At 42.2% G+C, this 12,134-nt stretch overlaps 1 protein-coding gene across 1 annotated transcript in view; it reads left to right on the top strand.

Annotated features, from left to right (window-relative positions):
• LOC105451158 (putative glycine-rich cell wall structural protein 1) overlaps window positions 1–12,134 on the top strand; it is an 83,543-nt gene that overhangs the window by 48,362 nt on the left and 23,047 nt on the right. The window lies entirely within an intron of this gene.

Below are 12,134 nucleotides of genomic sequence, written 5' to 3'. Positions count from 1 at the left end.
TTTTTATTGGCCCCTGAGATATTTTATTTTATATAAAATATCGCAGGGTCGTTTCTGGAATCTATTTTATGTTTGTTATTTTAAATAAGTTGTATCAATTATTTTACCGACCCCTGAATCTAATCAATCGCAATAAAAATATATCGGTCGTTTTACTCTTAAATTAATTACGCGACAAAAAAGACAAGGCTTCTCTTAAATAAACAGCAATTCTGTTTACATAATTTTTGCCTTTTGCTTCTCGCAAACGAGAGTTTCTCTAAACTGCGGGAGACTAGAGACCCTAGGTAGCTCGCTCCAGGCAATTAAGAAATGAGGGGCTACGCTGTGAAACAGACAAATTTCATTTGCTAATATCGTCACCGTTGTTCACGTTTAACGCTTTATTGCGAAATGAATCTCGCGACTCGACACATCGCCGTTGCGTACCCCTCATATTTACCTGCAAGATCTGCACGATGACGCACAGGAGAGCAAAAATTTCATCTTGAATTCTATTTCCGATCTCTCGCGAGTGCGAAGATTTATCAGTGAAGTTTTCTGATATCTCGACGCGTCTTATTCGAGAGTTTGTGACCGCAAATATTTTTCTAGATAACGTAGATAATTTCAAAAGTGAAGAACTATCCTGGAAGCAAGGCACGTAGCGCTCTTGTATTCGATACAGGAAGGTGAAAGAACACCGGCGAGTTGGAATCAGGAAAAATTGAATTAAGACTTTCAGACGGAAATTATATCCCGGGCGGCTTCCGGTAAGATTTATAATGTACCCGTAATGAATAACACCGCGAGGAACTGGCATTACAATGGATAAATTAGCGCAATGTAAAACTTTCTTTATTAATATTATCTCTGCAACGGAAACTTTTTAGCAGCGCTCGGTCAGTAGCACGTCGAAGGCGCACATAACTCCGGTTTATTAACGCAAACGTATACATGTACATACGTTCTGATGATATTTCCCATGTACACATATGCGCATGCAAAATATGTTATTCTGCCTTGCAGAAAAAAACAAACATTATTGTTGAAAGTTAAATTCACGCGAAGCTTGAAAATGTCATATTAAAATGGAGCGTCGCCGATGGAAATACATCATATTAGAAAACAAGGCGTTCCATTCATATATTCAGAGGCTAAAGTAAATATTTTTCCATCCTATCAGAGATCTCTTTTGGCAGTCCGCCTTCTATAAATGCTATGAATATTCAGAGCTTATCGCAAACATTTTCCTGACGCGGAAAAATGCACGCGGAGACAACTGCGCGCGGCCGTGTAAATGTGTTATCTCTCTCTTTCTCTCTTTCTCTCTGCGTTCATCCATCCGGCGCAAGGTATAAGTTGTGCACAGAACCGAATAGCGTAAAGATTTGTCGTTTCGCGGAAACGCCTGGCGTATCAGAAACTTTCTTGATAAATCTCTGGTAGCGATATCGGAAATAGAATCCGGAATAGAATTTCACTCTCGTCGCGATCGCGAGCGTGTATGCGGCGTGCTCCGAGGGTTGCGCGCGCGCGTGCAAGATAGTTTCGAAACAAGGGACCGAATTAAGTGCTAAACGCGAATCACACACCGAACGAATCGATTAAACTCCACGATAAGGAATCTGCGCGTCGCGTCGCCCAACTCCGAATCCCATATTCCAAGCATCATCTCGCAGATTGCTGTATATACTTGCTTCGGTGCAATTGATATCAACGCGAGATATAATTAACAGCGTTGTAATTAAGATGCGTTATAATTATGCCCTGCGGAAGTGACTCGGTAGATTTGCCTTCGTAATTTTTCTTTGTATATTTCTTGAGAACACATATACCATCTCGGTGCGTTTTAATTAACCCGCGTGTTGATTTATTTCACTTTGTCTTGCCGCACTCTAAAATAACTAACTAACAACTATTACAGTAACTCTGAAAGCTGCAGCTTTCTGAACACGTCGTTAAGAATTTGGTTGAAACAAAAATTTATTTATTTGATCTTTCATTTAATCGCGATCAGAACAGAACTGGTACTTTCAATTACATCGGTTACACAAGAAATACGGCGGGTTTCCTCCTTCGCAAAAGTCTTGCGTATATTCTGCGTCTCAACTTGAAACTTCTGTTCTACATATATTGCCGAAGTTCAAAAGCACGACACGTTGCCCTCCGAGCGATACGAGTTGCCTTAGAGTGACGCGCCATACATTTTTATGAAGCCACTGCTGCTGCGTCGATGTGCACAAACCGACTAACAACGTGTCGAAAGAACACGTCAAACACTTTCTTTTCAATGTCCGCGCCCTTATTAAGATTTGCCGCATGCGACTTCTTGATCAGCCCGAGATTTCGTCCGTCGCGAAACGTACTGGGGTCTTGCCAGGTTGATTTGAAAGAGGAGAAAATCTTGTTAAAGGCGACGTACGGTAAAGTCGTCGCGGCCAAACGGTCTCGGGCAAAGAAGTACAGCAGATCCATGCACGTATCCCGGAAGCTGGTGTGCTTCGCGCGCGCGCGAATTGTGTATTCCAGCTCGCGAGAGTATACCGATAAATAATGTCGCGAATAGCGCGAAGCCATCTGAGGACACCAAGGCTGAGGCGGCAAAGTTACTCGCTTTTACGTTTCTTATTACTTCCCCGCGTTGAAAGAAGTAAGCGAGTGACATGCTTTACTTTACTCGCCTCCCTGCTGCAGCAGATTTTCCGCATTTCCAACGTATAAAAGAACGGCGTACAACGGCCGTCAAGATACTTCATTATTTTTCGTGTTCTCGTGCGAAAAAAAAAGAAAGGAATTTTTATAAAAGCGTAATTTTTTTCTACATCAGTACATGTCAATCGATCTTTCGCACTCTGACGAGACGGCTGGCAGACGGCGAAAACAACATTCGAAGCGCGGCTTTCGCGCGCGTGCAGATTCCCATCCATGCAATTCCGTGCTAAATAATGGCTGTGACACAATATTAATCCTCTTATGGTTATTGTTGCTCTCCTTAACGAATACGATTGTACGATAATACAAACGAATAACCGATACGCGGTGGGGAGGGAGAGGAGGGGGGGAAGGGATTAAAGCCCGTGAAAATCGCAGCGTTACAATCTCGTTCGATAATGCAGTTTCGCCGAAAATATCAACCATTCCCTCGACGCCGCGTGTCTATCGTGTTTTGCGCAATACGCAAAATGCATTCGCGCTGCGTGACGCCGATGTGCATTTTAAATTTTAATAATGCACTCCCGCTACGTCCAGACGCATTATCGCGCGCGCGTGCACATATGCATTTGCTAGCCGTGAAGTGCTAAAATATCAAAAAGAGTGTTTCAATATCGATGCACTCTCGTCTTTTGAAGACACGAGAATTTTCTATGAAGTGCTCCGTTTGAAAAAGAAGTGAATATACAGTGACTCTGAATCATCCTGCGTAGTTTATTATATGCAACGTATTTCGATGTGCCAAACAATATTACGAAGTAATTAATTTGCACGTCATCCGTGTAGTGAAGCATTAAATTTTGTCATATATTTTCCTCCGGAAAATGAGCTTTTGGACCGGTCCGAATTGAATTATACTCGCTTTGTGCGCGCGTATGCCTCTCGCAAAATATAACATCCGTAATTTAATAGTAAGTAAATTACGTCCCGCGGGTTGACGTGAACTTTATATACAACTGTCAGCGAACTTTGATTAAGGATAGACGAGCTTGAAATTCAAGTGTATATGAGCGATATATAATATAAACTGCGGACGCACGCAAACAAGACTGGGTCGTCTTATCGCGGTCTCGTCGCGGAGTTCGTGTATAGCTCGCGGAAAAGCGCCGCTATCATTCGCGGATCGCGGCGGGAGGGAGAAATCCGTCCTGGAGCGACAATAGTGAGACGACAGCTTTGCGCGCGTTCCTGGCAGGCAGCACCGCGTCGCGAGGGGAGGATACTCCAAACGCGAAAACGAGAGAATTGTCCAAAGCGCTGTGGCAGCGATATGGCAGCCCGTTAGTTTTGCCGAGCCACCACACGGTCGCGAACTTTCACCCTCTGCCCGCGTTGAAACGGCGGAATTTGTCAGCGGTCGGCTCCCCCAGCGGCGGCGCCGCAACTTTGCCCGGCCATCATTTTTACGCCGTTCCCACGCGCGTATTTCCTTGCATCGTAAACACGTCTCGTTACGCGATTTTTACCGCATGCCGCGTTACACGCTCGCAAAAGTTTCGATTGGGGGGGGGGGGGCGGCATTACGTGGAGCCTCGGTTCCTTGGATAAATCGCGCGGTGCGCGAAATTGCGGGATCACTTCGGCGTGTGTCTCAGCGGATTTTAATCAAACTCGGGGCGCAGATTTATTTCGCGGAGGGAGAGAAAAATGAAACACATATTGTCCTCGCGCAGGGAGATTTTCGACGATTCCGATAGGATTATAATACTGATGCTCTCTTTGCGACGCTTCGTACTCGTATTTTTGTGTTTTTTTTTTTTAATATCGATATATTCTATCTTCTATGTAGATGTCGACTAGATCGAGTAATACGATTTTAATTTAACTTGCACATTTCTTACTTAGCATTTTACAATTATCTTGCTTTGATGTTCATCAATTTAAGCCGGAAACACTTTCCGCAACTTTTCTTTATGTGTAATAAAAATTGTAAGGAAAAATATTACGCTACCAGCTATGAGGGAATCATTAATTCATTATTTCAAAGTGGCTTGAAGAAGTAATATCGATTTTCGATTAATTTTTATGCAGCCATCTCTGCGTCTCGGTTCTTGAATTATACAAGACGTCCTTTTTACTTTTCCATTTACTCGCTTGTCTTGTAAATACTTAAGTTTGTAGCGCTCGGACAAAATAAATTCGCTGACAATTTTCTTTCGTGACTCCGCGCGAAGATAAAAATGCAACCTCGGCTAGCTAGAGCGACTAGATGCATAAAGAAGAAAACTTGCGTGAAAGAAAAGCGAGGAAAGTGCACCAGCGTGAGAAAAAGTCGAGTTAAATTACAATGAGTCCGAATAATTTATTTTCATACACGGTGCAAACCACTAATGGCACGCTACTTGTGCTTTAATGCGGGTCTAGAATAGCGTTTTGTGAGAGCGCATAAACAGCCGCCAGCCCCCTCCCCCCCGGCCCCGTTCTCTGCGGCGCACGTATCGAGACTGAAGGCAGATCGAAGTCGCGTGCATATACGCAATGCGTATAAATTTGACGTGTACATATACGCGTGTAAAGTTTGTCAATTGGGAAATATTCCGTTGCCGCTGTGTGTAGCGGTGCGGTTCCGTGAACCGCTACAACTTCGCAATATGCCATTCGACTCTCCGGAGAGTCACTCTTTACAACAGTTGAGAATTACAAGAACTATACCGGAATCACTCTGCAGGGTAAAGAATAAAGTCCCAAAGTTCAAATGAATAACCGGAATTATATTTACAAAACTTCCGGCACGGTAGGTATGACATACCGGAAAGTGCAAAATCTTATTCCCCACGGGCCGAGTCCATTAGGACTATTGTTCCTTTTTTTTTTCATCGCCTCTCCCTTATCGTATATATATATGGTACGTCATAAATAAGTCATGTGTGAAATTTACCTGCAATTAATCATCGCTTTACTTTTATAACGTTTCAACATTTTTACCTTATTGCAGTTTTACATAGTAACATATTGTAGTACCTCTCAAAGCGTCGGGTATTTATATCGTTTGGAAATGCGTTAATAAATCTCCGTCGCGAGATGAAAGAAAGGGGAAACCGTAAATAAAAAAACGGTACTTTAACGTGTGGTAAACAAAAGCCCCGCGCAGGACAGAAATAAATGAAGCAACATTGCTTTCTAAAAAAAAAAAAAACAATGATTTTTTCACAGCTTGGCTTTCGGTTAAAAAATGTCGGAGTGTTAAACCCGGTCGACGAGTTTTTGACGAGCTTCGTCGAATTGCGGCAATTAAAGCTACCGACGTTTATGCGAGCAACGATTGAGAGACGCGAAAGATATGATATGCGAAATCACGATTGGTCGTCACGCGGCTTGAGAAATCGGGACTTCAGCCGCGTGCTGACAAACGTCCGACCAGAGGTGAAGATGAAATTACATGCTCGTTGCTCAAAGCGTCCTCGACGTGACACCCGGCGGGAGTAGCGAGTTAGGGATACCGCGCCGCCCAACCCCCGCTGTGATCTGCATAATAATTCGCGAATCGCATAAACCGCTGTCGTTCGCACGTCCCCGTAAAATACCGTAAACGCGCGCGCACCGCGAAATAGCGCCCCGGTTCATTGCATCGATATAAAATGTGCATCGATATAAAACGTGCGTTGTATCGGAGCGTGTGTCTCAACTTTTCTCCCGACTTCGTCACGCACGCGATGACGTTCGCGGCTGACCCGATTAATCCCGCGGATTTCGCGGAATTTAATTTCTGCAGTTCAAAAATTGCGAGAGTTGCCGGCGATCAAAATCGAGCTCGATTTCCGGCCGAAATTTGAGACTGCAAGCTTCATTTGCGAGAAGCGGTGTATATCAAATTTGAAACGTATTAAAAAATGCGAATCGCGCATTCGTCATTGACATGAGAGATTTGCGTCTGCTTTTTACTCTAGAAATTGATTGGATAGATTGACAAATACGATTTAAATTCAGAAATATAACGGAGAAAAAAATGCAAAATAATTGCACACAACACACATGTACACACGCACGAATGAAGATTGAGGCACGCAGACAAGTTTACGTGCGGAGGCCTTCGCGAGGAATCGCGAAAATATGTAGATCCGTTTGTCAATACGTTGCGAATTTTTTTTTGAAGAGGCATAAAAAAGTCTGAAGTCTCGCGATTTCAGAGCGTGCTTTTTGACGCTATACGCTACGTGTAGCAATCCCCCGAGTTTATTCAATTTAAGTCGGACATCGAGATCGTTTGTGAACGCGGCTCACGTAAATTCTGAGTCCCACGTTCTGCCACCGCAAGTCACGTTGCAGCGTGACGTTTTAAGCGACGGACGTCGAAATTTCGTCACCGAGCTTCAAGCAGACAACAGACGTACATACGTCAATAGGATGTTATAGAGAGTTGGACAACAAGAGAATCTCGACGGTTTCGGACATTGCAGTATTTTTATTATTTTACAGTTACTCCGTTAAATTAAATTAAATAATTACGACGTTGATGCAACGTCGTATTTTTCCAGGTATAAAATCAAGATAAAAAAAAGTAACAATTACATGCCCGTTGCTCAAATTGATTTTATGATATTACTCTTTCAAACAGCATTTATAAAAATTTCCTTCTACTTTAAACTATAAGATTCAGTGCTCTTTACTATTCTATCTTGGAGTCGACGAGTATTATCTAATATTGATCGAGCATTTTATACGTGGATCTTTTTGATTTCGCTATTTTAAGCGTGCCAACGTTATACTCTACGAAATCAATCGCCCTGGATTTCCATCCGGCTAACTTTTTTCCCTTCCCTCGCGTTTCAATCCCGTCTCGCGGCACGAATTTCGACTGCGGCCTGCGGAAACAGTCTCGTCCTGTTACGCGATCCAATTTGCGAGTACGTGGATACCGAGAGTCATTTTCGCGGGCGTCGAGCAGCAGTCGGAATGCCTTTGCGACTAAAGTGCGCTGCAGCTAAATCCAGAGCAAATTAGTAGAGTGGAAAGGTCGTCTCTCGGCACTTGCCATTGTTAATTGGCGAGCGAACTGAGGGGCTGAGAGCGCCGCCGGGGGATGACGGGCTCCAATCTTTCCCCATCGGATGCATCCAGATCCGAATGTATACACGCTACACGCAAATTCCGTTATTTGCCGCCTTTGTCTTTCGTGCTTGTCGAAGAACGCCGACCCCGTTTGGATCAAATCCGTTCATTATCCGTTATTGAGACGATCTCTCATCTTTGGCTTATTTTGGACCAATCGCAATCACCGACTAAATTACTAGCTGAATAATTCTATATACGTAATAAATTTCAGATCTTTATGTGGATTTTCTCTCTTCCTTTTTCTTAGTCTCTCTGGGTTTTAGAGACAGCGATACCCCATCAGTCTCGAAATACGATATTTCTAAGTTCTTTCGTTTCACTTCACAGCGTAGGAGTTGGTGTTACTTGCAGAGTAAAAAGTCCTTGTGGATAGTCTTTCTCTTTAGAATCGTTGTTCCCAAGCATACACTTTTGTATATTCATTAACGTCAGGTGAAAAAAAGGATCAGTTTATTTAACTGAAATACCTTACTGTCATCGGGAAGTAAGCTATGATAACTTTAATCAAAGTGCAAAATTATATTCCAATGTTAGATGATATTTAAGATCGGTATTTAATTTTAGGTCCATCATATGAATATATTTTAGCTTATTATTCCCACAAGATGAGAGTATCTTCTTTTAATCATTAATAGAAATGAGAGGATTAAAAATTTTTCATTTTAAAAGACACCGACGAGTATAAAAGCCGGCGTTAATTAAAAAAAACTGGAGATATTTACTCTTGTTAAGCTCAGTCGCACAATTTCTGTGCGTCGCAATTTAAGGAGATTGCATGCGCTTTTTTCCCCCAAATGAAACCATGATTCTGTCAAATGATCTCCGCATTAAGATAGTATTACTTTGCGCCGCTTAAACTCTCTGTTCGTGATATTCGCGAGACGTTAATTGCCCGGGATGTGTAATTTCCTACTGAGATAAGCGTCGGACACATGACACGGGGAAACTAAAGCGAGCGAGTGTGGAATCTGCGCCTTCGGAAATTCTTCGGCTTTCGAGCTTCGAGTTTTCACCGCCTATTGTGACGATGACGTTTGATTTTTACGTTATTGCCAATTAAAGAAAAAACCGACGTGACGGCGAAAGGACGAACGGTCGGTCGCCATCGCGCTCTGACGTTCCTCGACGTTCTCTGTCAACTGCATAGTCGCAAGGATGACCGGGGATAAAAAGCGACAGTTTTTCACGAAATTGCTCATAAAAGGTATCGGCTCGCGCCCGCATCGTATTCTGGTGGCGATCCGTTATTGTCCGCAGGGCATGCACGATGTTCCGTGAAATTGCTCGCGCGAGATGGTAGCCTTAGCGGCGGACCGTGCTATTCGTTATTTATCGCTTATCGACGGCATTTTTTTTTACAAGTTTATATCGTATGATCCGTACGAAAGTTTTCGCGGAGAGTAATACGCGAGGCGATAAAATCGATAATATCAAGCGTTATATATCATTGTGCGTTCTCAGATATTGAAAATAAATAAAATATTTGCCCGGTGATGCTAACACTATCGAACAACGATAGAGTTTTTTTTTCTACCGGATGAAATAAACTCATTAATTGATATACAACTTTTGAAGTTGTTTCAATATATCGATCATTACATTCGTGAACATTTCTGACTTCGTTAAGTTATTTATATTAGGCTCCGCGCGCATTTAGTATTGGATATTTTCCAGATATTGATCTCTTAACAATCCGATTATCGAGGTATATTCGTTCAAATGTCAATGAGAGACGAAGAAACAAATACTTAATTTCATGTATATATATTATATTTTATGAATTTAAATTGAAAGACATTAGGCTTTCAGGAATAAATCAGAAATAACAAAGTAATACTAATGCCAGCCGATCGATAGATGTTGGTGTGTATAATAATTGTAAAAAATTATTATGCACACCAGCACTCATGTCGACTTGCATTGACATTACTTTGTTATTTCTGATTTACTACATTTTACATTGTAATTTGCAATCCAAATGCACACTCAAAATCAATATGGAATATAATTCTTATTCTATAAATTTAATTAAAATTATTTTGAAACGTGCTTTTACAAAAAGAGTAGTAAACAAAAGAATTAAAAAAAAAACAAAACAAAACAAAAATAAAAAGAGCATACAAAAATATTTTTATAATTAAATTTTTGCATTATCAATTAATTTAAATTCTTTTAATTGCAGCGTACGCGGAGTTTGTGTAATTAAAAAACTTAAAGGCATATATCTACAGGAATATTTGAAAAGAATTCAATTAACTTTAGTTTATAAAACCGCAAAAAAGAAAATGTAAATATTTAACTTGAATTACTTAGTTAAAATTTGATTTAATAACGGAGAATGATTCGGATAAAAACTCAAAATATCGATACATTCAGTTTCCAGTTGAATAAAAATAAAAAAAGTTTAAACAATGACAATCTCGTTTCTACTTCCATTGTTGAAATTCTATGGTGTATACCACTTCGCTGAAATGCGATCGGTGAATACTCCGTGTATTCCGTTCTCCACAGGTATTTTTATGTGTTTCTTTATTACGACATAAGAGAAATGAAAAAAAAAAGTTGAGCAGGAGGGAGGAGGGAATCTCCATTTTACGATTGCGATCTCTTGACTTGAAGACGAGCTACTTCTGGGGAAACAGCGATCTCCGCGCGGTAATTCATCGAAGTAATAAAACGTTATTGCCGTACTTTTCGTAAATTGTAATTTTACCAGACAATTTGGCGATATTAAGGGGTGAATGGTATTGTCTCGAAGCGTATAAGGCGTAGGTCAATGGAACGCTGATGGCCCGCTATCATTCATCGATATGGACGTGCATTAACCCATTTCAACCAATCGCACGGTTGTATAATCGTGCGTTTTCTTCTTCGCAATCAGAGAAAAGCGTTATTTACGTAGATCAAAGATTAAAATATCCCATTTTCATAATATTAATTTTGATGTATGAATCTGAAAAGTATATTCATATTTTTGAGAAGAGAACAATTTTACGGGGAAATCTCCGTAAGAGTTCCAAATAAGATCCTTCCCGAGCGCGAGAATTTAGATCGCTCGGACGCGCGCGCGCGTCTCGTGTGCATTGATGGATTAAACGCACTTAGGTAAACGCGCGGCGCAATTAACGTGGCGTCCGAATGGAATGCTCTCCGACTGTTGTAGGGATAGCGCCGGAACTTTGTTGCGATTCCGGAGTGATTAAGCGGGGACTCTCATAAGCGCGCGCCGGCTATTGCCGCAGCTATTGCCGCGTACGTTTCACGTAACGGACCGCAACGAAATGTAACGTACGCGTGAACATTACTATTACACGGGATACATAATAACACGAAGATCCGGTAACGCGCAATGGAGTGAGCATACCTGATGAGCGCTATTATGGCCCCCGTCAGAGCGCGATTATTAATGACCCCGTGTAATCAGCGTGTGCTTGATTGCCAGGTTGGGCGCTCGTCTCGTGTACATAAGTATAGCCGAGCGGATGACTGATTTATTTATATGTTTCCCCGTACATTCGCCGCGACAGACAATTTTATCCGCTGCATCGTATAAGAGCCGTGGAAAGTAAGTCGTTATAACGTTAAGTCTCGACGTCGTAATATTTTCGATTATGCATCGGTTCTTCAAAATCAAAAAGAGCTGCGTCCGCTGGCGAGATAGAGAAGCTCATATTTTTCTCGTTAATTTCTATACGTCTTAGGAAGCTCGTATTTTTCCCCATTAGCGTCCAGAAGGAAGCTGCAGCTCATATTTTTCTCGTTAGTGTCTCCACGTTCGATGATTTCAATTTAACGAAGGAACCGTTCGACGGGCGCGATAATGTTCCGCTGTTTTGCCACCCGCGAGAGAGACCGTGCATCACGCACACATGCGGGGGAGTGGTGTGGCGGCGTCGCGTGGAGTATACAATGGAATCCTTCGATATCCTCCGTTCAATTGAGAGAGCGATTCGCAAACACGCGCGGCAACAGTATATAGGGACCGCGCACAATGGTGAACTTTAACAGTCTCTCCTTCCCCACCCCCCCTCTCCGCGTAGCTACGTGGCTATGGTGTTGCAAAAGGGAGTAGCCATAATCGAGTCTCTCTCTCTCTACATGGCGAAGAGACAGAGTAAATCCCGAGCAACTTGCCGCAAATCAAAATTCACCGCGGCTCTGTACAAAGCGGTTCTCTGTCGCGATGCACGAATGCCATTGTTAAACGCCGCATCCGCGCCCGTGTATAATTCATAAGCTATGCGGTGGAGTCATTTGCTATATACATTGACGGTAAACATGCATCGGGAATATATTTTCATCAAATTTGCGACGCACGTCGTCGGGAGTTGTTATTCGGCGCGGATACATCACGCGCGGGTCGATTACACAGTAGAGCAACGGTATAT

The sequence above is a fragment of the Wasmannia auropunctata genome, unplaced genomic scaffold (assembly GCF_000956235.1).
Source record: "Wasmannia auropunctata unplaced genomic scaffold, wasmannia.A_1.0 LD336053.1, whole genome shotgun sequence".
Taxonomy (NCBI): Eukaryota; Metazoa; Arthropoda; class Insecta; order Hymenoptera; family Formicidae; genus Wasmannia; species Wasmannia auropunctata.
This window is presented reverse-complemented; position numbering and strand designations above follow the sequence as displayed.